This window comes from Agelaius phoeniceus, chromosome 5, assembly GCF_051311805.1.
Source record: "Agelaius phoeniceus isolate bAgePho1 chromosome 5, bAgePho1.hap1, whole genome shotgun sequence".
In the NCBI taxonomy this organism is placed as follows: Eukaryota; Metazoa; Chordata; class Aves; order Passeriformes; family Icteridae; genus Agelaius; species Agelaius phoeniceus.
The window spans coordinates 36,357,829-36,383,389 of NC_135269.1; the positions used below are offsets into that span (position 1 = coordinate 36,357,829).

A 25,561-nucleotide genomic window follows, 5' to 3' on the forward strand; every position below is an offset into this window, starting at 1 on the left:
AAACAAGAATACAAGAACTCTATAAAGCTACAAAAGCACTCTGAGGAATAAATTTACCAGTGCCCTCCAGGAGAAGCAAAAAACATAGTGTGGATTCATACTCAGCTACACACAGCAGCCTGATATCACATACTTTGTATATCTGAAACTGTGACCCCTTCATGAGTATTTAGCATGACTTGAAGAACTCCATATTTTTTGTGGTGCTCTTGAAGTGCTAAAGTGTGAAATATGGTATCCTTGCAAATAGCTTTTAAAGCATTGCCCTGTCACAAGGCAAGACATAAATGAGTCATGAATTGCACACAGGCACAGGACTGCTTCCCAAAGCTAGGCTCAGTCTGTTCTGTAGACTGCAACCACCCTTGTGAATTAAAGCTCCATGGTAAGAAAGGCTGGGTGAGTGGCTCTTGTCAGAGTGAATTATCTCATTCCAGAGCCCTCCTTTGGGAAGAAGTATTGTTTAATTATAAAAAGCTTTGTACAAAGGAACTTCAATTTTGTTTTCATCATTAGATATGTTCTCTGTATTATTCAACATTTTATAACTCATTGCTGAGAAGACAAAGCAATCTTCCACAGCCAGGAATACATACACATCTTTCTACAGAAGCATTAAAAAGTACTGAGGAATGAATAGTCAGCCTTTTAATTAATTCTGGTTCCAAGGAACAGAATGAAAAGATTGTGGAACATTAGCCCAAGATAATGGACTCCTAGTCACACTGCTGCATAATTGAGATACAGCAGATGATTTTATGAAAATTGGATGGAGCAAAAAGATTCATTTCTGGAGTTGGAAGCATTAATCCAAAGTGTCATCTTTCCTGCGTCATTCGTTGGGGGTCAGTGCTGGAGGTGCCAGATATCTTCAGAATGCACTGACAGTACTTTCCCTTGAAGTAAGTGAAGATGCTCTGCATTTAGCAACTGTTTTCAGCACTGTCAACTGGCAGGTGATAACAACGTGAGGTACATGCTGATCTCACTTGAAATACAGTAATATATGTAAGCTGCTCATGGTGGTTCTTATTATCGAGGATGTGTTTAAAAGTGAAGGAGAAGAGGAGGCTCGGGGTACCCTTATTGCTGACTCCAACTCCCTGAAAGGAGGCTGTAGCCAGGTGAGGGTCTGTCTCTCCTCCCAGGCAGCCAGCGACAAGTCAAGAGGACACCGTCTTAAGCTGCAGCAGGAAAGGTTTAAGTTGGACATTAGGAGGGATTTCTTCATAGAAAGGGTGATTGGACAGGGGAGTGGGCTGGCCAGGGAGGCGGTGGAGCCACTGTCTGCCCATGGAAGTGTTTAAGACAAGACTGGATGTGGCACTTAGTGCCGTGGTCTAATTGACACGGTGGTGTTGGGTCATAGGTTGGATTCGATGATCTCAGAGGTCTTTTCCAACCTAATTGATTCTGTGAATCTGAGAAGTCATATTTTGAGGCGATAAAAAAAAGAAAAAAAAACCAATTCAGGGTTCCTGTTGTGATGTTAATCTGAGACGACGTCTTGCATGCTTCAGACCGCATTTTATTTCCGCTGTTACTACTTTTCCGCTGCCTGTTATCCCGTAACAGGGCAGGCTGGGTGATGTTACAGCTCGGTGCCACCCGAGCCCGTGCTTTCCCCGCATGCTGCGCAGGTCGCGGTTCCCGGCGGCGGGCCAGGGCCAGCTGGGCACAGACGGGATTTCCTCAGGAGGCTCCCGGGCCCCCCTCACACCGCGCCCGCCCGCGCGCAGCCCCGGGGGGCGGGGCCGCCGCCGCCTCCCGCGCCTGCGCGCGCGCCTCCCGCCGCGGCGGATGAGCGGATCAGGCGGCGACCGGGCGGGGCCGCGGCGGCCGCAGCGGGAGCGGGGCAGCGGGAGCGCTCCGTGCCGCGCGGGACAGCGCAGCCCGCGCCTGCAGGGGACGGCAGGGGAGCGCTCCCGGCCGGGCGCCCCTCCGCGCCTCCCGCCGGACCTGCTGCGGGCAGAGGTGAGGGCAGCGGCGGCTCCGGGGCAGCGCCACAGCGACCGCGGCTGCGGGCGGGGGGCGTGTGCCACGGTGACACCCGGGTCCCCGCCGGGGCCGCGCTGCCGAGCGTGCCGCCTCCCCCGGCTGCCGGGCGGGAGGGGATTGCTGGGAGCCGCCGGGGGTCTCCGGTAGCGCCGGGCCCGGTGGGTGTTGGCGGGCGCCGGCCGGGCTGGGTTCCGCGGGCCAGGCTGAGCGGGCTGCGGCAGCTCGGTGCGGTGTCGGGCTGCCAGCACGGCCCCGCGGAGCCGGGCACCGCGGCCGGGGGCTCCGCACCACGGGCCGGCTGTTGCCATTGCCTTGCGGGCAGCCCGGGCTCGCCCGCCGCCGTTGCAACCGGTCGCGTTAAATGCAGTTAAAATGTATCTGCTGTGACTGCCGGTAACCTCCTTCCCCTCGCACTGGGAAAATAAGCCTGCGCTGCAGCCGTGCCCTGGGGAGCGAAACCTAGTTACTGTGCCCGGTCCCGCGGCGCTGCCAGCCGCGCTCCTGCATCTCTATTAGCAGGCCTTGCAAATGGCTCGCTCCCTAAAGAGCCTGGGCTCCAAGGGCGCCCTGCTCAGCGAACGCCGTGATCGTCCAGATGAGGTTCACGCGGTTGCTTGAAATAGTGGTGTTCCCAAATTGTGTGTTAGAGCAGTGCGCTGTGCAATTTGTCTCCTGAAAGGAGGAAAGCCATCAGTTCAGCGTGTCACTGTTTCTAACACGTTTCGTGCCTCCACTGTCCAAAACAGAGTTCTTGGGACTGAGGTCAGGATACCTTTTAAAAAGAGTTGATTTTCATCTGGCAACTTTCATAACTTCAGTCATTTCAACTTAATCATAGGAAATGTAAATCTATTTGATCTACCTAAGTGTTAGTGCAATCGAGACTCTGCTAATGCTCGTTAATTATCAACCTCAGTTTTGAAGTTTGGAAAAGACAGGAGATAGTACCCAGTTGTTAGTCTACAGTGGGCATAATGGGCAGCAACAGAGCTGTGTAAATAGCAGGGCTTCCCGCTTGTCTTTGTCAGGTCTGTTGAGTGAGAGTTTAGAGTTGATACAGTTCTGGTTTTCAATGATGTGGAAAATATGAGAAGAACATAGTTGCATTGTTGGCTATCAAGTAACTGTAGAAGGGACTGGGGAAATTTTCTGTGCGCTGTTTTGTTTTCGAATTCCCTGCAAACTTCTGAGGTCACTTGTTGTTTTAGCTAAGTACTAGCTTTTAGTCAAAACTCCTGAGTTTTGAAGTAATTTGTTTTGTGATTACACAACTTGCCAAAACCTGGCCGTAGAGCCCTCCTTTCCAGATGCTGATTTGATGTGTCTACTTCAGAATTGAAACTAGTTGGGAAAAAAAGAGATGTGTGATTGTAGTCACTTGTGGACCCTTTGACTCCTCTTTGTTTTCTTTTTTTTGTATTCTAGAGTTGTGAAGATCTTAGAATCATTTAGTTTGGAAAAGACTCTAAAAATCATGTCATAAGTAAACCAAATATTTCAAGGCTGATGTAGCTTAGACTTAGCAAGACAAAATCCTTTTTCTACTTTAATCATGGGTCATGGAAAAGAACTCCTTTTAAACACGCTGCTTTGTCAAATTAGTTAAAAAATGACTTTTTAGTAAAGGTCTGTCCAGCTCATATCTCTGCCCCAGAGTACCTCAAACTCTGTTCTATAAATGCTTGTGGATGTTTGTTAACTTTTACAATAGCAGGAATTTTCTGATGTTGCAGGAAACAATGCTGGACTCGTACACTTTTTATGAGGAGCTGAACTGAAACAGAAAGTCAGACTTCAGTGGTCCTGTTCTTTTAGTAGTGGTTTGCTTGCTCCAAAGAGAAATAAGATGCAGAAACGAAAGGAAAATAATTTGGAGGGAAGGGAAGTTTACAGAAGATGGCTTATTTTTAGATTGTCTTTTCTTAAATTCTGTTAACGTGCTCGAGAAGGGTCTGAGGCGATGCAGCACTTACCCATTTTCTTTTGTCTGGTCTGCTGTTACACTTTCAAATAAATGGTTGTGCAGCTACCTAGTAAAGAAACTATGCATACTTTGTATTCTGTAAAGTTGTGTTCCAGCCTCCTCTCCGTCCAGTAAATCTTTGCATAGGACACTCAGCCAAGTTTTAATGAACTGTGTTGAGTCAATTATTAGGCTTTCATCTCTTCACTGATTACTGCTTTACCACCTCCCTCCCCACTGCATTTCCCACAAACTCTGTTTCCTGAAGCATGCAGCAGAGTTTTCTAAAGGCCTTTTCTCCCTTCTCCCTTCCTGTGCTGTGTAATTCTTCTTGCTTTAGGCTGCCAGATAAGTTATCTCTTGGTCTCTTGGTCTTCTGCTTCAGAACAGAAAATAAATTTGTTGGAGAATTTACTTAATGTCGTATACTTAAAACTTCCTAATGCGCCAAGCAATGTGGTTTGTTTTAGTTCTGTTAGTTTCTTTTTAATGAACATGCATCATGCATCTACATTACTCAAATTTATGATTAAACACAGAACAACAGCTTTTATTGTTCAACAAAACATAGAATTATGAGGGAAAACAAAAAAAAGAGACCTTCAGTGAAGAAATAGTGATAGTTGTAGAAAACAACATGGTTTTACTCACAACATGTGTGGGTTTTTCTCCAGTCTATGCAATGTAAATAAAGTAGCATAAACACAGACATTGCTGATCCTATTCTCTGAACTGTGATGTGAACCTCTTGGTCAGGTAAATTGTGTTTCATAGTAGACTATGCTGTTAATGAAGATCTTGCTTCTACAGCAGATGTACAGTTGGGAAGCAGAGGAGCAGCGGCACAAAGCTTTTGGAGGGAGGTGTTTGTATAGTCACTGTTTTCACAGGAAGGGTGAAGCAGTGTGGTTCATTGCCTAGGCTGTTGTGGTGAATTGGTGTGGAAGTTAAAAATACTGCTTCTAAGTGGGAAATGATTCTTTAGTTGATTTCCTGAGTTAACTGCATTTACTGTGTCGTTTTCTTTTTCCCCCCTTTCAGTATTCTGATGTGGTCATAATGATGTTGAATTAGTTAATCTTTTCTGGTTTGTTAGACAGCAGTTATAATCATCTACTATTAGAACAGGTGGTTGATGGTAATAAAGTTCAGAAGTAAATGTTGTTCAAGACAGAAGAAATGATGGGCACAGTCTTGGTCTTTTGTTTTGTTTGAAAAAACCCAGCTGAACAAAAAACCCGACAGCGACAAAAAATGTTTTTCCCAATGCCTTTGATTCATTTTAGAGGACTGTCTCTGAAATTTTTTTGAGCAATTATTTTGCTGTTCTCCTGTCTTTTGGGTAAAGTTGATATTCTCAGTGTTTAGCTTCAGCTGGTAAATAGTTCCCTTCCTTCCATCTGCTGCCTACGCCTCTCCCACCTCTCTACAAAGTGGAGAATCATGCTCTGAGTTTAAAGCTGGAGCCATGTGAAGGGCTTTGTAAGGCTCTTGCTTCTCTTGAGAATGTGTGAACAAATACTGAGACAAGTGTGACTTGCACAAGTTTTCTAGGTGCTAGAAGGCCTAGTAACCAAAAACTAGAAAAGATGAGTTATTGACTTTGAAAAATACTTAATGGTATTGATAACTGGTAGAGGAGATCCATTGTTGCATCCTTGTGGACTAATTTGGACCTTGGACTTAAAGAATCTGCATTGATTTGGGTCCGTTTTTATAAATTAGCTTCTGATGAAGGAGGTAGTTTCTCTGCCTGAGAAACTCCCATCAGTTTTGATGCAGTAGAAGCAGCTCTGTGTAGCTTTGTCTTAAAAACATATGCTTGTCCAGCTTGTGGGAACAGCAAATTGCATGCTTTTCTGGTGATTTGTCTCATTTTGGTAATTTCAGACCATGACGGTGCTTGTGATGGCTGACATTGGCTTTTAAAAGGAACGCCTGTATAGAGTGTTGAACTCTATAAATGCAGCCAGTGAAGTTGGGGAAGCAGTGCTCATAATAGGCCACTGATTAGTATCAGATACGTTAAAAGTATTTTATTCAGAGTGACTGGTTCTGGATTGTACACAGTTGAAATCTGGAGCAGTATTTTGCTATATTTGTTATAAAACAGTGTTTAATCCCATCTGTACTGTACAAGAAGGAAATCTGTTGCAGATGTAATGTGTGTAGTAGCATAAGAAGCTTCTTGAGAACAGCTAAAACTGTTTGACAGATGGTAGGAGGCATTTGGGAAGTCAGATTTTCACTTTGAGGAAATAGCTTGGACTTCTGGTGCTAGGAGAGGAATAAATAAACCTAATTTTCTTCACACTTTTAATTGTGGATGTGAGGTTTTATCTCAGCTTGTTCCCTCAGCACAGAGTACAGCACTTATCATTCATCCACTAAAAATGCTACATCTGTCTCTCAAGACGTTCTTGAGGTTACAGTGACTTTGACACCGTATGGGAATGTGTGTATCTGATCTTCCTTTTTTTTTTTTTCATTTAACCATTCATTCATCCATTTGAAAGAGTTCTCATTGCATCTAGGCTTGAGCTAGTTCATACACTATCTGTATGTTCAGCCATTTGCCAGTGCATTAATCCTGTCACCCAGTGTTTGTGTTGCAGTACTGCAGAAGCTGTTAATATGACTATTGAGCTGAGATAAGGAAAAACAGCATGTTTCCTTCCAGAGTTATCTTTTTCTTGCCTGCAAACAGAAGCCATGGTATTTTGCAGGTTATTTCAAAAGACCAGTGAGTTTCTTTTGAATAGGCTTCGACTTGGAAGTGCAGGTATAATACTGGTCATTTAAACATGTGAAAAAAAATTATTTTATTGAGTGTTCTTGCTTAACTTAGGGAAGCATGTGTATTGCAGGGAGACTTTTTTTGGTTGACAGTTCTAGCTATTTAAGGAATTACACATGAGAAAATAAGTGGGGCTTTTTAGAATTCACATGTTTAAAGCCAATAATAGTCTTTAAGCAGGTGGTCTAGTAAACCAAGTTGGGTCCCTGACTGTGGCTTGGGTATTATTTATCTATTCTTAAGCATTCCCAAAGCTCAATAAATTAAAGGGTAGTTTTCACCTCTCATTCCACCTCAGAGTAATTAGTAATACCCATTAATGGTTTACATGACTCTTCAAGTAGCAGAAGCATCATTCCAAACCTGGCTTTGTCTCATGTGCAGTTGATCTTTTTCTTACTACCTAAGCGGGCCATGTCTCAGTGATTGGCATCTTTTTCCTCAAAAATGGTCTTTAGACGTTGTATTTGTTACAGATGATTTGGAGAGTTAAGACAATTTATTACTTACAACTGGATGGTGATACATAAAAAGAGAGCTATATTGTTGATACAAGATTTGTGAAAATAAATTATAGATTTAGTTGGTGTCAAGTTCATGAATTGTGAAAGATTCCCGCCTTTATTCTAAAGCCGAAATGTGATGTATTAAGATTCATGAAACACTTGGCCAGGAACACAGCAAGTTCATTTGCTTAAAGTTTCATGTGGATTTTTTTCTAATTACTTCTAAGACATGGTAGTAAAAAGCATCCTTTATGTGCAAAGTGAATACTTTCATTAGGTAAAGGATGGGTGGCATTTGTTTCAATACTGCATTGACCTAATTTTTAAGTTAATATATTCATATTTTGTGGTCCTGCAATCTTTGCAGGTTTTAAAAATTATGTGAATAGATGCTTCTGAAATGGTGCTGAACTGAGAAACTCAAAACAGTAGTTTTCCCTGCTCTGGTTGTGCTGTAGTAGAAAAGATCACTTGGTATGGTGACAGATGTAAACTCTTTCCAGTACTAAGTAGCATATTTTTCCTTTATTCTTGCATATTTAGTTCTGATGTAAATAGCTGCTTATGGGTCACTGTTTTTTCTTTAAAGCAGGCCATATATTGTGGTTTGTTTCTGCAGGGCATGAAAATGCTGCAGAGTGTATGACTGGAGTTAGGGAAAAATACTGTTCACAGGCACATGAAGCTTTGAGAATAAATCCCAATTGCCACTCCCTGTGCAAGCTGTTCCTTCCAGTCTCGTCTCAGAGGTGGCTGCCCGAGAGCCCAGCGATGTGCATGGGGATGGGTGGTTGAGAGGAGCAGGCTGGGGTGTTTGTTCTTTGTGTGGTGGGATGCTGGTGCTGCCAGGAGAGGAGGAGGCAGTTTATTTGCAGTGGAGGTTTTGGTGCAGCTTGTGAACCTTTGTGCTGCGTTAGTCAAATATTGTTCTTTAGCATGAAGAGATAGCTGGGATATTGTTTAGGCATTAAAGCAGTGGGTCTGCAGAAACTGCAGTTTGTTGTTTCTCAGCTCTGGGACTCACAGCAGCACCATACTGTACCAGGAGAGTGGGTTTGCTGTTGTTCCTCACTGGAGAACTAGTCCAAGAGAAGGACTGAAACATGCTAGAGTTTCAGTCTGAAACTCAGAATACGTAACAAATAGGAAAACAAATATTTAACATGGCTGTAGAAGGTCACCAGTCTCTTGCCCTGCATGACTTTACCTTTGCCTCATAAAATCTCTGTTAGGAGGCTTTAGATGTAATCAGAGCTCTTGTGATATTTCTTTCAGTGCTTTTTCCAGTGGAAGGCAATCACAAGAACAAGTTTATTTGTGTCTCTGAACGGAACTGAGCCAGTTTAGATCTCCATTTAGAGTAGTGCAATTGATTACATAACGCAAGGAAAGTGTTTTGGTCTAAACAGAGATACTGTGGCAATGCATATAATGCAGTCTATGTTACTTGGGCCTGACTTTCTTATTAAGAGTGAACCACTTAGCTTTTTCTTCTCCCTCATCCCCACCCTCACACGTGGGGGGAGGAGGGTTCAGTTTGGAATTTTCCATTTTGTATGGAAATGAGGCAGCTCATCTTCTTGATGTAGGCATGTGTATGTTCTTAGGCAGTTTAACATTGGTGCATCTCCTGCTTTGTAGACAGGCACAGATAATCTTTGTGCTTCCTGTGTAGAACATGTCAGTCGTGCTGACTCCTTGCCACCTACACCATGGCTGCTGAACATGAAACTGCAGTTCTGTGCTGTATTGAACACTGGCTCCACAGAGTTACAACTGGGAGCTCAATTAGATGTAAATTGTAGGAGTGGTGCTAGGTGGAGATGGTGCTAACCCCCAGAGCTGCTTTGTTTCAAGCCTTGGTCATTTTCAGGTAAAGAGTACCTGTTAAGTCAACCAAGGGCTCTTTTTCCACTAATAGGTGGATGTATAATTTAATTTTTTGGTAGAAGCTGAATACTCTATTATGACTAATGCTAGGGCTGTCATTTTCCCACGTCTTGGAAGCTGCTGTACTGTACTTTTTGATGGACTATTGGACTTTAAAAAAAGGATATATATTTTAAGTACTTGAAACACAATGATTTTATTAATACATAGTCCATGCATAAATATGGAATAAAGTAGCCAAAGACATCAGGTTGTTACCTAAAGGAAGTATTAACTGTTCTAGTATACCAGTTCCAGAAATAGAGGAGTGAGTCTGAGTTGAAACATTAACAAGACGAAAATGACAAGACTTGGAAGTGGCACTTACATTGCCCCTAAAGACCATTCTAAGGGGCTATTGCTTCTTTTAGCAAGGAGTGTTTGAGTAATTATGAATGTGTTTAATCTAAGTCTAGAGGAAACAAAGTTTGTCTAGATACAGCGTTAAATACAAAAAATCTTAAAAAATATTTGTTGAAGATGTCAAATAACAGCTAGTGCAATTGGAGGAAAAATTGCAAATGAAAAGTTCTGTAGACTTGGGCCACAAATTGGCATCAGCTCAGTGTCAATTCATTGTTTCTAATAGCTTGTTCTCCTTCTGAACAATATTGGCACAGGGAGATGTTGTACACCAGCTAAACTTGATTAATAGCCTGCACTGTAAACCTGGGCCAAATGGAGGGAAAATTTGGCTTTGATTCATCTCAGTGGATTTGTTATGTGTACTATACAGCCACCACCCATTTATTCTGGGTATAGTATGCCAGACAATAAAATTTTGCAAAACGTGTTAAATATTGCTGGTATGACTGTACAGTTGAGTAACTGACTAGTTGAGTAACTAACTAGAAGATAATGCAAACATGTTCTCTTCTCTTAATGCTCCTTATTCTTAATGCCCTCTTTCCACTTTGGGAGACAAAAAGAGAGGTCTCTGCAACAGGAGAAGTCATTTAGGTCTCGTATTGGACAGGTAAAGTACAAGGTCTACAAAGAGAAATTTCCATATCTTTATTAGGTTTTAGACTTGCATATTTTCCAGCTCTCTGGATGGCTGATCATGATTGATTCTCTGAATAAGAAATCTGCTGCTCTCCTCTTTCCATTTCTTATGGGGGAACCTTACAATGCTGAATTGGCTTCTGATTTTTGTCCCTGCTAATATGCTTTTCCATTTCAAGCAATGTCACTAAATTTATGGTAATATGCAGTAGAGAGAAGGTAGGAGGGTTGAAGAATACTGTTAAATTGTTACCTGAAGTAGCAGATAGGATTAATCTAGTGTGACTGAACATCTGGCCATGCTTTGTAGCTGATGTCTAACGTACTTAAAGTGCATGTCATGTGCACATTACTAATGGAAGAGTATGTTTTGTGAGTGAAGACCACTTGCATCACTTTCCTAACCTAATAGCAGCTGCTCTGCCAATGTTGAGGTGGCCTTTTTGCTTCTCTTCTATTTTTGTCTGTGTTAGTAGGATGGTGAGGGCCTCCTTCTGCTAGCTTTATTGAGGAAAAGACATCTGGGATTGCTGCTTTTTCATGTGAGATATGGCCTGTCTACTTTATATGCAGTTCCAGCTATATTATCTGTTCCAATTTCACTGGATACTTACCATCTGTCTTCTGCCTTGGTCTCCTACAAAAATCACCATTAAAGGGCTGAAGGGAATTTTCTGTCTGATTTCTTGTAGCTCTAGGCACCATCTGACTGACTGTGGCTTTAGCTGTTTTTCAGGAGATCACAGTTTTGGAAGAGGGCATGACAATTCCCTTATATTCTCTCCAGATGGATCAGCTGCTGTGGAGGACTACTTTGGAGGAGGATTTATCTTTTTCTTTTCCTTAAGTGATGTGCTTGCCCATGTTACTTAGACAGTGGTGTGTGCTGTCTGGATGTGATACAGGGCCTATGTAGAATCTGCTTTGTTGCAAGGACTTGCTGAACCTGTAGAATATAATTTGCATGTGTGCATGTATATATTTGCATAGGTAAGAGTGTCCTAGCAATACATGAGAAGGAGATAACCTCCTGTAAACTGTGAGCTGGCAATTCTCAGTGCAGGGCTCCCAGCTAGGTCTTCAGCCTAACACAGCAGCTGTGACCTGCAGTCTTTCATTTTATTTGCAAATTCCTTTAGAAAAAAAAAAAAGTTTTTGGTATAGGTAAGTCAAGCAAGTTTGCTTATCTGTATTGCACACTTTGAAAGTATCTCTGCTTCAATTAGTGTCTAAAAAAATACAAATTGAATCTGCACAATACATGAAAAGTTACAATTCTAACACTAAGGGTCTTGCTGGGCTGTCTGTTATGATCTTTCGGAGGCTGGAAGATTTCTGTTACAACACAAATTTCCTCTGCTGAAATCACAATTCTGTAATTTTGCATCAGTAATTAAAACGTAGTCTTTGATTGTGCAGAGAAGCCAATAAGCTAACATTTAGATCTTGTTTTGTACACAGAATTAAGGACCCCACTCTAAGCTACCTGTAAAGATTTACTGCTTGCTGTTATTAAAAACATTACCTTGATTCTAGCTTGGAAACAGGATTGTAGTTAACTGTTACAAACCTGTGCTGCCTTGAAAATGCTCAGGATAAGCCTTAATGCAAACAGCTACATTAAAGGTCCTGGGAAAGAAAGTCACCAGAGGAAAGCATGGATTTGAGGCCTGTGAAACTGGCAAGCAGAAAGCATTTCCCCTACTGAAATGACAATTCCATTTATTTAAATAGTGCACAAAATTACTGAGCGTAAGCAGAATTTTTAAGATGCAATTAAGACCTCTTTATTCAACAAGAATAAATGTTCTTCCTTCATGAGAATTGGTCTCCTTTGATAAAAAATAAGTCTGCTAGGCAAAGGAGCACTGAGCAGAAGGCTTAAAGGTTCTAATCAAGGTAGAATGCAGTGAGCAATGAGCTGCCCTATAAAGTGAAGGAGAAGCTGGTGAGAAATAAACCTGAGTGTACAGATGGATCTGTACCATGGCAGCTACTTTAATTAAATATTAACTATATCCACTTACTGTCAGTGCTTCAAAGAACACCGCTCAATATTCCTCTCCATGCACTAACCAGAATATTTTTCTTTGAAGCTCAATAATCAGGTTTTTTTCAGTGTCATCAGCTCTGTTTGGCTGTCAGCTTGGAGCAGGGAAACATACTTTCTTCTTAACTGAACTAGGAACTGGTGTAAGGAAATGAGGCCTGTGGTCTGAGAGGGCGTGGTTTTTGGTGGTTTTGCTTGGCTTTCTTTTTAAATTTGTAGAAGACCTCTGCTCTGATCACTGTCAGATCTCATTACAAGTTGTGCTACTTTGGTGTTCAGAGACCTTGTTGAATTAAAACAAGCTTTTGGACTTTCCCCCTGTTTTTGGCTTATAAATAGCCATATATTTATATATAAATATCTGTCTTCAGTAGACTTAAAAAGTTTCCTTGTATATCTTATTGTTGATTTCTACCTTATTCCTAAACAGAGCTTGATTTATGTCAAAAAGAAGATTAAGTGTCTGGTAGGTGGTGATGATTTTTCAAGCGTACCAAATCGATAATTGCATGTTGTACCATTTATTGAGTAGAAATATTTATTTTTTGTTACTAATTGACCAGAAAAGAACTTCAATACAGATTTTAGCTTTTTATTTTACCAATTATCGAATTGTATTTCATCCTTCTTTATGAAATGAAGAAAAACTGGACTTTTTTGCTTATCTTAAGTAACTTTCCTTTGTGATTGATAGATTGTTTTTGTAAATATAACCTACTTATGAACAGGACTTGTGTTATCTCTTAATGTAAATATACTGAAATAACCTCCATCTTATTAATTGCCATATTAGCAGCGTAGATGGAATTGAGGCATGAACAGGATAAGGCAAAAGTCAACATTGAGCTGTACTGTTTCAGTTGCTGTAATCTGTGAATGCTTCAAATTATCACCTGTAGGCTTTCATTCAAAAAGAGAAGAAATTATTTATCTTTACATCCTACATAGATTAAATATTTGCCAGGAGGAATCTCTGACAAATATAATGCAGATGTAGCTTTGCCTGTCTTCCTGCATTTTCATGCTTTTGTTTCCTTACATGCATTTATTTCTGAACTCTGTTCCTTAATTATTCTGGATAATAATTTGTGGACTACTTCTTCCTCTTATTGCAGGTACAGGAATTCATTATGCATCTGAAATAATTACCAGCATGACATTTCTCATGCTGAGAACAGTTAAAAATCATATCTTCCTGTCTTCTTCACCAGAACTTGTAACAGTATATTATGCATCAGGCTGATGAAGATCCAGCAGAAAGATTAAATGGCTTAGTCTGCTTGTGGAAGAAGAAACCAGTAATTTTTCTGTACCAACGTGGACACTTGGTACTGCTGTGTAGCAACAGGAGGCTCAGGCTTCTCAAACTGCTGGCTCTTTTGGGTTTAATTTTAAACTTCAGGAAGCTAAGGCTTGTTGCATTTTAAGAAAACAGTGTTAAGTGTTACTTCACTGTGTATTGTTCTTAAGAACTATAGACAATGAGTTTAATTTGTTTTTCCTTTTAATTCTGTACGTGGAATATTGTCTGGCAGTTGACCGTTTGTGAATATAATATGTAAAAAAGCATTTATGCTGGCAGCCCAGGAAAAGGAAAGGGAAATTAGAGGGAGAGAGACCTGGTGTTGGTTTGAATGTATAGTGATCAAAAGTGATGGCTGAAACATGTCTGCGGTATTGCACGTAAATTTCAACTGTGATTCATTGTAGGCATTTTGTAGACATTTCTGTAGGTTTAAAAAATGTGTTAGTTTCCAGTGTTAGCTAACAATTTCATTTAAACATTTTGGTGTTTTTCTGGTGGTATGGTTTGGTTGGGGTTTTTTGACTGTAAGTTTCTTGTAAGTGATCAAAACATAAACTGCTTGCTTAGCAGATATTTCTGTCTTACAAAGGCAGATTTTAAGAAGCTTGGGTTGTCTTTCTTGCCAAATGAGTAGCATCTGTTGTGATTCATTTGGCTTTAAGGTGTTGGGGGAAATGTTGTGGAAGCAAGCTCTTGGCTCATAGAATAATTTTCTGAATATAGTTTAGTGCCTTCATAGAGATGGTGTTTATGTTGCACCTCTGCCTGTCACCATTTGGATGGAGGGAAGGAAGGAAGGAAGAAAGGGATGTGGGGCATTTTTGGTGTTTTTTCATTTCTTGTTGTTTTTGTCAGGGAGCAGATGGTGTTTTAATGACTTGTAACTTGCTATAGCTGACCACCTGCAATCTGCACAGCATGTTCTGCAGCAGGGCAGCCCAGACAGGGGAAATTGTGGAGGAGGGAAAAGTAATCGCTAAACAAGTTTCATGGGAAGTCTTAGAAAAGGACCTGAGTGAAGGAAGGTGTGCATGTTATCAGGGTTTTACCTTTCAGTCTGAAAGCTCCCACTGAATCCTCACTCCCTTCTCCAGTGTCAAGGGTCCCAAGAGTTGAGTGGTGAGGGAGAAGAAAGGATGAGGCTTTTTTATTACCACTCACAGGTATGATGGGTACAATTTTCGAACTCTGCTTAGCATCTGTCCTCTTCTTGTGACACAATGCTGCTGTTGCCATCAGTACTGAACAAAAGCCCACTTGAGCTCTGGCAGCCTTAGTTGCCATCCTGTTTCAGGATCATGTTTGCTTGAAATTTGTTCTGTGATTTAAAAAAAATACATTTATCTCTGTATTTGTCTTGCTGTAGTCCTCTTTTAGGTGATTTCCCTGTGTCATTAACTGTTTTGGTTATAATTGTCTGACTCTTCTCAACATCTTTTCTCCATCCCAGCTTTATTCTGTGGCCATGAGAGTTTTGTCTTTAGCCTCACACACCTCTCTCCTTTCATTTAAACAAATAGCAGCATATTTGTTTTTTCTTCTTTGCTGCTGTCCTGGCTGTCTTAGCAATTCAGAAACCTGGCAGCCTTCTGTGTTCTTGTGCTTTGCTTTAATTTCTCTGGAGAAAAATACAGGTGTTCAGTGATGGAAGCTTGCATGATGCATGAATATTTTATAGTTGTGAAATTTTAAATGTCTGTACTTGAATCCCATGCATGACAGACTTTGCTGCTTACCTTGCAAAGATCATGCTATTGTAACAGTGTGTGGGAGAAGCTGCAGTTAAGGTGCCTATGTCAGTGTCTCCTCCCTCCTCAAACAAATTACTGCAAGCATAAGCTATAAAGCAAAATTAGTAACACTCCACTCCTCCCAATACTGAGTCCTGGGAGGTTGTTATCAGCATAAGTTTATTTGCTCTGACCAGCACTTGTAGGAGCCCTACTGCTGATACTCTGGTGGAATGCAGGGGTATCAGTGTGCTCTCCATGACAGCCTTGGACTTTGTTTCCTGACTTAATGAGGATGACATAGGTGTCTTGGCTTCTGTTCCTCCTTCATCATCACTGTTTCTGGTGTCTCATGCATCTTCTAGTTGCCAAATGTTTTGCTGAGTAGCAAAGACAGTAATTTTGATCTTCAGCAGGCTGTCCTTCCTAATAAGGAATAGAAATGCCAGACTCCTATGGATTCTGATTTGTGAGCATTACAAAGACAAGCTGGCACGCTTGGTGTCCTGGGAGCTGGTGTTATGTACTTTGCTTGAGATGCATAATGAGGCTGACAGCTAGGAGATGGATTTTATCTGGGGGAGCATTGAAATTGCTGTTGAGGTGGTTCCTAAAGCTACTGACTTGCTAGTGATGGAGTAATTTTTCTGCCCATAATGAAGTGGATAGAAGCCATGATGGTCATATGGGATTTGCACAGTTTGCCCTTCAGTCTGCTTCTGGCATGTGTGGGAGAAGACATAAGAGTTGTAGCATACTTTGCTTTTTTCAACTCCTGCTAAAATTGTAGGAAGAGAGAGAATTGGAAGTCAAAGCAATATATATATTTGGATTCATGTTACTTACGTTTTCCAGGAATGAGTGGTAGTTCATTCCTGTGAAGCTCATGCCCTGCATGCCATGATGTGAACAGTCAGCTTCCAGACAAAAGTGACTGCTTTTGCGGGGTTCTGTGTGGAAAATGTGTTGCTGACAGGCTAGACCTATATTTTAGCATGAAATTGAGATGTTTTCTGTGCAGGCAATTACTTTCTGAAAGTGCCTCAATTTCAAGTCAAGTGAAAGTCCAGGCAATCCAGATGTACACCTGCACTAGAACAGCACTTGCTATTCTGAAATATGAGGCTACTATGGAAAACTTGATTTTTCTTCTGGTAATCTGAAACAAAATGTCAGAGTGTGCTCAAATCCCATACATGGGAGCAGTTTATTGTGGATCTGTGTTTTAAGGATGATCTCACCTGTGATAATTTAACATTTTTGTTTAACTGACATTATGGTTCATTTCTTTAGGCATCTGAGAAGGTTGCTCTTCAGATTAAAGCAGTTTGTGTACTTCCTTATCGTGTGTGGTATGTTGTGGAAATGCCTGAAGATTCTTGGAGCACCCTTGGAGTGTATTCCCTGCAGGCAGTCCTTAGCCTCAGGTTAGGGCAGGGCGGTGAGCTCTGTGAAATGCTGCCATCTACAGCACTGTCAAGGGCAACTGAGCAGCCTCCAGAGAGCTCCCTGGAAGTTAAAAGACATGAAATGTGACATGGACATGATTCTGACTTTCTGCCACTTCATAAAGGACCTGTTTTCAAAATGAAGAGCAAATTTAAGCTTGTTGAAATAATGGAACAGATGCCTGGTAGGCAGATATATTGTGTATATTTAAAAATAAATTCTAAAAATGGGGAAGAAAAAGTAATTAATGCCACTCTGAACTCCAATAGTGAATGAAGTTACACTAAAATATAACACTGGAATATATCACTGGAAACAAAATTTTGATGTTAAAACTGAGTGGTAACTATAAAATGGTGCTCATCAGCTCAGATTCACTAGAAAATCAGAAATCACTTTACCTGCTTTTCCTTCTGTTGAATAAAGTTATGAGAAGAAACATGATCATCACAGAGTCACATGCATCTGAATTTCATAGCAAGTAGGCATGATTTTTTTTTTTTTTTTTTTTGTAAGAGGAAATATCTATGAGGTAGGAAAGAAGAAGTTAGAAAGAAAAATGAGAATTCCAGCTCTTCCTGCCAGTCTAGTTGTTCTACTAATTTCAAAATGGCAGACATAGGAAAAAGCAGGTTGGGTGACATAAATTATAAGTAGATTTCCTTGTCAGTAGGCAATCTAAAAGGCAGAATGAATGAGAGAGAAGCTAAGCTCTTTGAATAGGTACTGTACTGTACAGTTACTATCTGTTGTTAAAGATAGCATGAAAAGGCAAAATCAAACTTCATAGCTCACCTAGATCATCTTTATCTTTTTTCTCTGGGGCTATTTTTCCTGTTAAACCTTCAATTTTGCCTTCATAAACCTTAAATGTTACAGGATATTTGTGAAGAATTTTTTCAGTTCTTGTTAAAATGTAATTTATTTATTTACTAAAACAGCTAACAGATCCTTGAAGGTGTATAAGGAGACAATTGTGCTGTGCTTTTTTTTTGATTGAATGCTATTCTCCAGTCCCAAAGTAGACAGACTGCTTAGCATTTTAATTGGTTTTCAAGATGAATTCAGGTTTAATGTTCAAGGCCAAAGACAAGGTTAGAAGGTTAATTATACTTATCAACATTTGGGAACAGTCAATTCTCATTGTATGTGAAGTGTTGGCATAGTGCTTTTCTCTTGGGGGAAATTGCTTATTACTTCATGTTCTAACTGGAAAGTTTGTGTGCTTATCTTGGTTAGGTAGTTGGCTCAGTTAGTTGAAATTTTGGTGCTTATAAATGGTTTTGAAATATCTAGCTGGCTATTAACTTTTAATCTGGATTTTATTAAGTTAATAGCAGTCCTAGAGTTACAAGCCCTAATTTCATATTGCATATCTGTTGCAGACAATTTAGATACAAAAAAGCTGAAGTTGAATTTCACAGACTTTTTAGAAGCTGTCAGGGATGGAGTGTAAAACGTGCCACTGTATTAAGAACTACTGGCATATGGTAGTATGCTTTCTCAGGTTGTGATCATCAACAAGAGATGCTGATTCTTCTCTGAATTCTGTTGAGGGCTACAAAATGAAGGAATGAAATCCTTTCTCATGTGAAAGATTATGTATGCCAAGCTGGTTTTTAGATTAGAGGCTCTGCATGTTTGTTGCTGTCATTAAAATCAGTATTACTTGGGCTTTAGCTTTACAATTTTGGAAAAAAGAATCCCAAACCAATACATTTTCACTTTCCTACATGTTCATTATAAGATTTCTTGGACAAATCATAGTTTTTAAAAGATAAAGACTCTACTTGTAGCTACACTGTACCTGCTGAAGTTGACTGGTTTGTATCTGTGACAGCTGTTTTTGGATAATTAGTAATGGATTGAAAGTGCTGGGCACAGGGCTCCTCCAGTTGCCCCTTTTACCATTGCACATGGTTGGAAGCATGTGCTGGCACTTACAGCTGCTCCTGCAGGGAGTCTGAATGGGTACCTGCACTTTTCTTCCTTCTGTCACCTCAGTGCAGTGTATCAGAGAGGGAAGGTGCCCCAGCAGCACGCTCTTACACTCTGGTAGGTTGGGACATGCATTTTTGTCCAGTTACAGCTTCTGAGCTATTGCTGCCTGGCTCCATTTACTTTGTGAAGCATGGAAATTAGTGCTCAGTTCTTTTCCTACACATTAGACTTGGAAATACACGTGTAAGCTGCCTTCAGGGGAATAAAATGTGTAACATTATACATAGAGGTGTAGTTGACTGCTTTGGCAGAGATACAGGGTATTGAATTGCTTTATGCTAATGTTACCTTGGTAGTTAAGCTTGTGTTATCTTGGTGTTGTGTGTGATTTTAAATATGAAAGTAAATGATAAAATGCTCTTAACTGATAATTCTTGTCAGTTTGGGGGACAATATTGGAATGTTCTAATCCTGTGAAAGGCAAGGATGTAGGTTTTTTACTTTAAAAAAAGAAATACATTCCCTCTTGGAACTATTCTTTCCCTTATTTATCATCAAAATAGCAATTTAAATTGTTTGAGCTTGCATCCCTCCTTCCCAGCATTTGTGTCTGTCTTTTGCATTCCTGAACTATGTCATGGCTCTTGCCCCTTTATTGCCTCCTTTAACTAGCTGACTATTGAGGGGTTGGATAGAGGATGGTGGGGAGGCAGGATTCAAATTTCCTATCACACAGTCCTATGGGATTGCACAGCTGAGAGGATTGTATTCACTTTGAATCAGGTACTCAAGCTATCTGATGGCCCCATTAAACCATTTTAGGGGAAAGAGAATTCCCAGTACTTGAGTAGACTGGATGGAAGAGTAGGAGCAGGTTCCTTGTCCATTAAATATTTGTTTAGCCTTGAACAGAATAATGCTTTGCTTAGGATGTAATTTTTTTCTCTCTTTGTTTTCTTCTCCAAAGCATTTCAAAGAATTTCCAAGGAAGTGTCAAGACTTTGTTTTCCTGTCTGTGCTTACCACCACTCCCTGGTTGTCAAGGAACAGAACCCTTGATCCCAACCATGGCACATTCTTAATTGATGGAAGCAGAAAAAATAGAATCTTTTCTATTGGTCCCTGAAGCAGAACATTAAAATTGCCCCCATAATATGTGGTTCTTGCTATAAAAAGTCTTGGTGGCTCCTTGCAGTACTGGGAGCAAAAAGCATTCTGCTCCTCAGAAATGGGATAGTTTGGTGAACAAATATGTTTAATTTCTGTTCTTGAGGCCTGGCTGTAATGTTTGAAAGGCTTGACTTCTATTTTCATCTCTGTCAAAAATAATTTTTTGTTTGTTTGTTTGTTTTTTGTTTGTTTGTTGCAAATAGTGTGAGCAGTGGCTGACTTACATTAGGCAGTGATATTGACCTGATTTCTGAGGGCTGTGAATTGCAGATGAGTTGTCACTTGATGATGCTTGTGATTCGTCCACAGCTGTTTGTTGTGGCTGGCCAGGTGCTTCTCAGTGCCCAAAGAAATGTACACAGGAGCTTGTAATTTATTATATAGAAATGGGTAGGTAAACAAGAGCTTTATTGTTAGGTCACTAGCCAAGTCTGCAATGCAATAATACTCTACAGTTCCTGTGGATATATTGTTCAAATATTATTGGTTCATCCTATTAAATTAAAAGCTATGCAAGATTGTTGCAGCAGTTCCAAATCAAAGTTGATCAGCAGTTACTCAGTAGCTTCAGAAGACAAGCTTGGATATTTGGTGCTAAAAGCACTAGTTCTTGTTAAGCCTTGTATGAAATCTATTTGTAATATTTTTCTCCTGTATTTAAAAAACCCCACAGAACAACAGTGAGAAACCTCCCAAAAAACTCCCACTTTCTTCCCTAGAATCCTCCCAAAAACCTTACAAACCATAAACAAACATAAATAAAAAACCAAGCCTGCGGAAAAACCTATGAAAGATCCCGAATTGTGATCAAGTAGAACAGCACTTATATCTAAAAAGCAAAGTTGGGTTCATCAGCTTGTTTTACTTTAGTGTTAGAGTGAAAAAAAACCAAACTTGGCATAACCAATGGAAATCTAAATTAGACTTTCTAAAGCTTTTTAATAAAACATGATGTGTAAACCAGATACTATTGCTGCCTGTTTGAACCTGCTGCTGCTTTAAGTTAGGATTTCTAGGGTTTTTCCTATTGCAGTAGGCTACTCTGACCTTTTGTTCTTAAATTCTTGTACAGATATCTTGTATCTTGAACTTGTATAAGCTACCTTGTAGCACTTGCCAAAAGAAATTTAAATAAAGGCCATTTATTATGTCATCAACTCTGTTTTATTATGAAGAAGAGACACTGCTGCTAAAATCAGAAAATTAAGTTGTACATGAGAATAAACATAAGGTTCCTGTTTGAAATATCTGCATTTAAGCCTGCAGAAAGCCCATTTTTTAGAAACCTCCCACACAACATAACTGTATTCCAGCCAACACAGCTCAACTGAAACTTGTTTGTCTGGGTTAAGACTTCTTTCATATTTTTATTCTTGGAACTTGAGGCGTTTTTTGTTTTATTTATTTCAGGTTAGAGCAGAAGTTAGGATTATAGTTACTCTCTTAACTGGGTTCCTGTGAAGTGTATTCATGATGCTCATTCTAGAGGTAATCTCAGTTCTTGCTTTGCTGAAACAACCATTGGCATACAGAAAAGTGGTTCTGTACTGGTAGGTCTTTGGAAGATCTGACACTTAAGGTGTCCTTTCAATAACTATAAGAATTCAAAAGAGGCCCTAAGGTTTCTTTCACCCTTGAGAATAAGTTGGGCATTTTTTTCAGTTCTCAGTGGTGGCAAAATACATAGTGTGAAGGAAGGACTAAAAACCTAGTAGAATTGCCATTAGAAAATTGGTCTTTGCACTGGCTCAGTTTTGGAAGTATATTATTCATTTAATGGAAAATCTTATGGATTCATTTAGGAAGTTGGCTGCAATAGCACCTGATCTGGCAGTGAGCTGTCTGTGTGTTGGTGCCTCTTTGTCCAAGCAAAATCACTGCAGTTCTGAGATACAGAAACTTTAGGGTAGTTTAAGCTCACATTGTTACTTTATTTGTAGTAGGTGAGAACTACTCTCCTAGTCACATATAGCTCATCTAGCAGTTGATAATTCATTGATCTGTAATAGTATGATTACTTGCAGTGGTTTATAAATACTCTCAGAATAGCTTTCTGAAACTTCATTCCTTATGGAGTAAATTGTATTCTTAAGCTGCAGATGAGACTTAAAATATTTCTGTATCTATGATTGGCTATATCTAAAATGTTTAGATACATCATTTGATGTACTAAAGTAGACTTTTAAGATCTTCTTATTGAGGCTTTTTCAGTACAATTAATTAATTCTTATATTCTTAAAATGTTTTTCATAGTCTTGTGTTTTGTTTTGGAAAGTTCCATGCAGAAGACATCCAGGTCTGTTTGCTCTCACAGGAGGACAACTCATTCCATTTTGGCATCAGCATCAGAAGGATTTGTTCTGCCACTTATCCATCTTGTCTGTGGAAACATCTCTGCTGACTCATCTTACTTTTTCATTTCAGAAAAACCTCTACAACAACATTGCTTTTCCTTTTGCCTTGTCATGATTCCCTTCATTTTCTGAAGTAGTTTGCAGTTGGTGTTGGGGCAGTCTGTAGCTGTAACACAGTGCATGCTTACCCAGGCTGTTTTGTTTTGGTTGGAGTGGAGGTGAGTGAAGAGGTGTCCCTCAGCTGTTCCTCACCCCTGCTGTGCCAGGCCTGCAGAAGTCCCATGACCTAGCCCAGTTTAAATGATTCACATCTTGTGAGTGTCTGTTTAAAATAATTTGCAGTAGTGGGGATTCCTCTTGACAGAAGAGGGTTAGGGAGGACCTGCATAGACAGGTCCACAGGCAGTTCAGAAAAACCTCAGCCACAGTGGGGAAAGAGGTGGTAAGGACCAGGTGTGGAGGACTGGTAATCTCCTAATCCCTTCCAGCTGTCTCTAGCAGAGTGTGTCACACTGCCCCTTCATACAGCTGCCAATATGGGAGATGACAAAGAGTACCGTGTGACAGACTATTATTAGTAACTTTACAGATGTGGGAGAAAATCAGAGGGTGGAGTTCTGAAAGGAATATGGTTTGCCATGTCTCTAACCATTTAGTTTTAGTCCATCTTTTTTTCTTCAAAATCAAGACTGTCGTTAGTCAATTTAACCTTGTATGGTTGTGTATGATGCCCACTTACTTCTATTTTGCTGGTTAGTAGTGTAGCAAAGTAACAAAAAAAGTATGTAAAAATACAATGCTAGATTTGGTGTTGTAAGGTTTGAATAAATCTTCTTTGCCTACTTCACAATGAAACAAACAAAAAAAATCTGAATATTTTATGAAGCTTCATAGGTTCTTTCTTGAATGAACAAAATCAATGGTTTATTGCCTCTCTATTTTTATGCTCCAAAGTTAGACTGAGCCCTAGGTAAAAATGGCTCGTGGAGGTGAAGTGTATAATGCTGCAGGTAACTAGACACCTTTAAGTGAAGAAATAGACATTTTTACCATTAAGACCAGCAACTCATTTGAGTCATGGGAACAGTCTTGCAGATTCTTTATCATGAAGACCTGGATAAGTTTGGGAGCTTTGAAGTGTATTTCAGTGGCAAAGGGCTCCAGAACCCTAGGAACTCGAGCTTTTAGAGAGAATGTTGGGATTTAGTACCTGGATGTGACTCTTACCATATTTTCTGTACGCCTTCATTTTTCAGGACAAGTTTGTTTGTGGAACCTAGTTTATGGTAGTATTTATTGAAGTTGCAGTGGGTACTCAGAAGTTTGTTGTGCTTTCCTTGGCCTTCATTGCCAGCTAACTCTCTCAAAAGATAGCTGAGATATCTGGACTGTGCCAGGTTTTTTCCAGATGAGAGATGTTTTCAAGTCCTGTTCTTAAACATTTCAGCTTTCCTGCGTTTTTTTGGTGGTTTGGTATTTGATGTTTTTTTCCTTCTGAAAACAGCAATACAGAAGCAGAGGAAACAGCTTGCTCTGCATGTGGACTGTTTATTCAGGAAATGAGGAGGCAGGTGATGAAACTCAGGGTGGAAGGAAGTGTTTCATTAAGGGTAGATTTGGTGGGTGATAGCATTAAGTGATCACAGTGTACCTGGGGAACTTGAGGCAGTTGTTGATTCTGGTTTGTTTACATTTGCAGCAGACTTTTGAGTATTCAAATATTGCAATTCAGAGTTAATGTAACTATGTAGTCTGCCATCTATGCCTTCTATATAATTACCGGTTTTGTCAAGTTCTCCTATTTGGACTGACTTCACAGTAGTAGGAATTGAACCTAGAGATTTTCTCAGCTCTCAGATTTCTCTTTTAGAATTGCAGAATACAACCAGTTCCTAATTCTTCCAAGTTCTTCTTTGTCAAGAATGTTAGTTTGAGAGTTGAGAAGAACTTGTGATTTCTTTGCTTACCAGATCTTTTACTGTTTTTTTTGACCCTGTTGCCTCTCCTCCATTTTTACTAGTAACTTTGCTTCAGTTCCTGCTTTCTTGGAACTGATCTCAACAAACACAGGGTACTTGGCATGCAGTGGCACTGTGTCATGTGCAAGAAGCTGGCCTGATCTGCAGCTTGATAATGAAGTGTACTTGGTGTGCAGACTTGTTAGCTGAGAAAGATGATCTGTGGCCTTGTGCTACAACCACAGAAGGCTTCTCTTCCTCTGGTGCCCTGTATTCAAAGAGCCTTGAGAGTAAGACATGCTTCCTCAATTACCTTCTGTGCTATTGCTGCTCCCCCGCTGCCTGGAGCAAAGTGAAAGTGCCTTCAGCAGCCATAGGACAGCCTGAAAGACACATAGATTCTTTGAGAGCCTTTGTTTGATCACCCTTGTTAGACTTTGGGTCCAGATTTCCTTTAATCTCTTGAAACTGATCCTATACCTCTTAGGAGTTGTAGGTAGCTATAACTGTTATAGTTAAATCTTAATATCTAGGAAACTTGTTCTTTTTGGTTTGTTTTAGCACTTAGATGCCTTAGTCAAGAGAGTTACCTTAAGCTTCCTTGTGGACCTTATAGAATTGCTTACCTGGAGTTCACCTGGTTATCCTGACAGATGGCTGAACAGGAGTCAGTAACTTGCCCTTGCCATAAAGTAGATGCATGGTGCTCCTGAATGCTTTAGAGAAAGCACTGCCAGCAGATTGAGAGTAGCAATCCTTCCTCTCTGCTCAGCACTGTTGAGTTCACATCTGAGCTCTTGGGTAGTTCAGGGCTCCAGAGTACAGGGGGGGATGTGGATGCACTGGAGAGATCCAGTGAAGGGCTGTGAAGATGATCAAAGGCCTGGATCATCTCTTGTGTGAGGAAAGGCTGGAGGAGCTGGGTCTGTTTAGCCTGGAGAAGAGAAGGCTCAGGGCTAACTCATCAATGTGTATAAATACCTGAAGGGAGGGTATAAAAGTGACAGATACACATTCTTTCCAGTGGTGCTCACTGATGATACAAGAGGCAGTGGGCAGGAACAGAAACACAGTGAGTTCCATCCCAGCATCAGGAACACTTTTTCACTTGGAAGGGCGACCAGGCACTGGCACAGGTCGGCCAGGGTGTTTGCGTAGTCCTCATCCTTGGAGATACTCAAAAGCTGTCTAGACATCCTTCTGCAAAGGGGAATTTGGGCAAGATGACCTTCAGAGATCTTTTCCTACCTGGACCATTCTCTGATTCCCTGGAAATATGGAATAGCATTTTTGGGTGCTGTTGTGATTCTGCTTTCCACCAAAGACCTAGGTGAATTTTTATCCTTCTTGACATCAATGTAAACAACTCATTTTCTTTTCTCCTTGTATGCCTTGTCTTTACTTG

At 40.5% G+C, this 25,561-nt stretch overlaps 1 protein-coding gene across 2 annotated transcripts in view; it reads left to right on the plus strand.

The window, feature by feature from the left end:
* Positions 1–1,779: 1,779 nt before the first annotated feature.
* OSBPL8 (oxysterol binding protein like 8) overlaps positions 1,780–25,561 on the plus strand; it is an 85,572-nt gene continuing 61,790 nt past the window's right edge. For both annotated transcript variants that reach the window (XM_054631308.2, XM_077178812.1), the window contains exon 1: positions 1,780–1,974. The gene's annotated coding sequence lies outside the window, so the exon portion shown is untranslated. The remainder of the gene's footprint in view (positions 1,975–25,561) is intronic.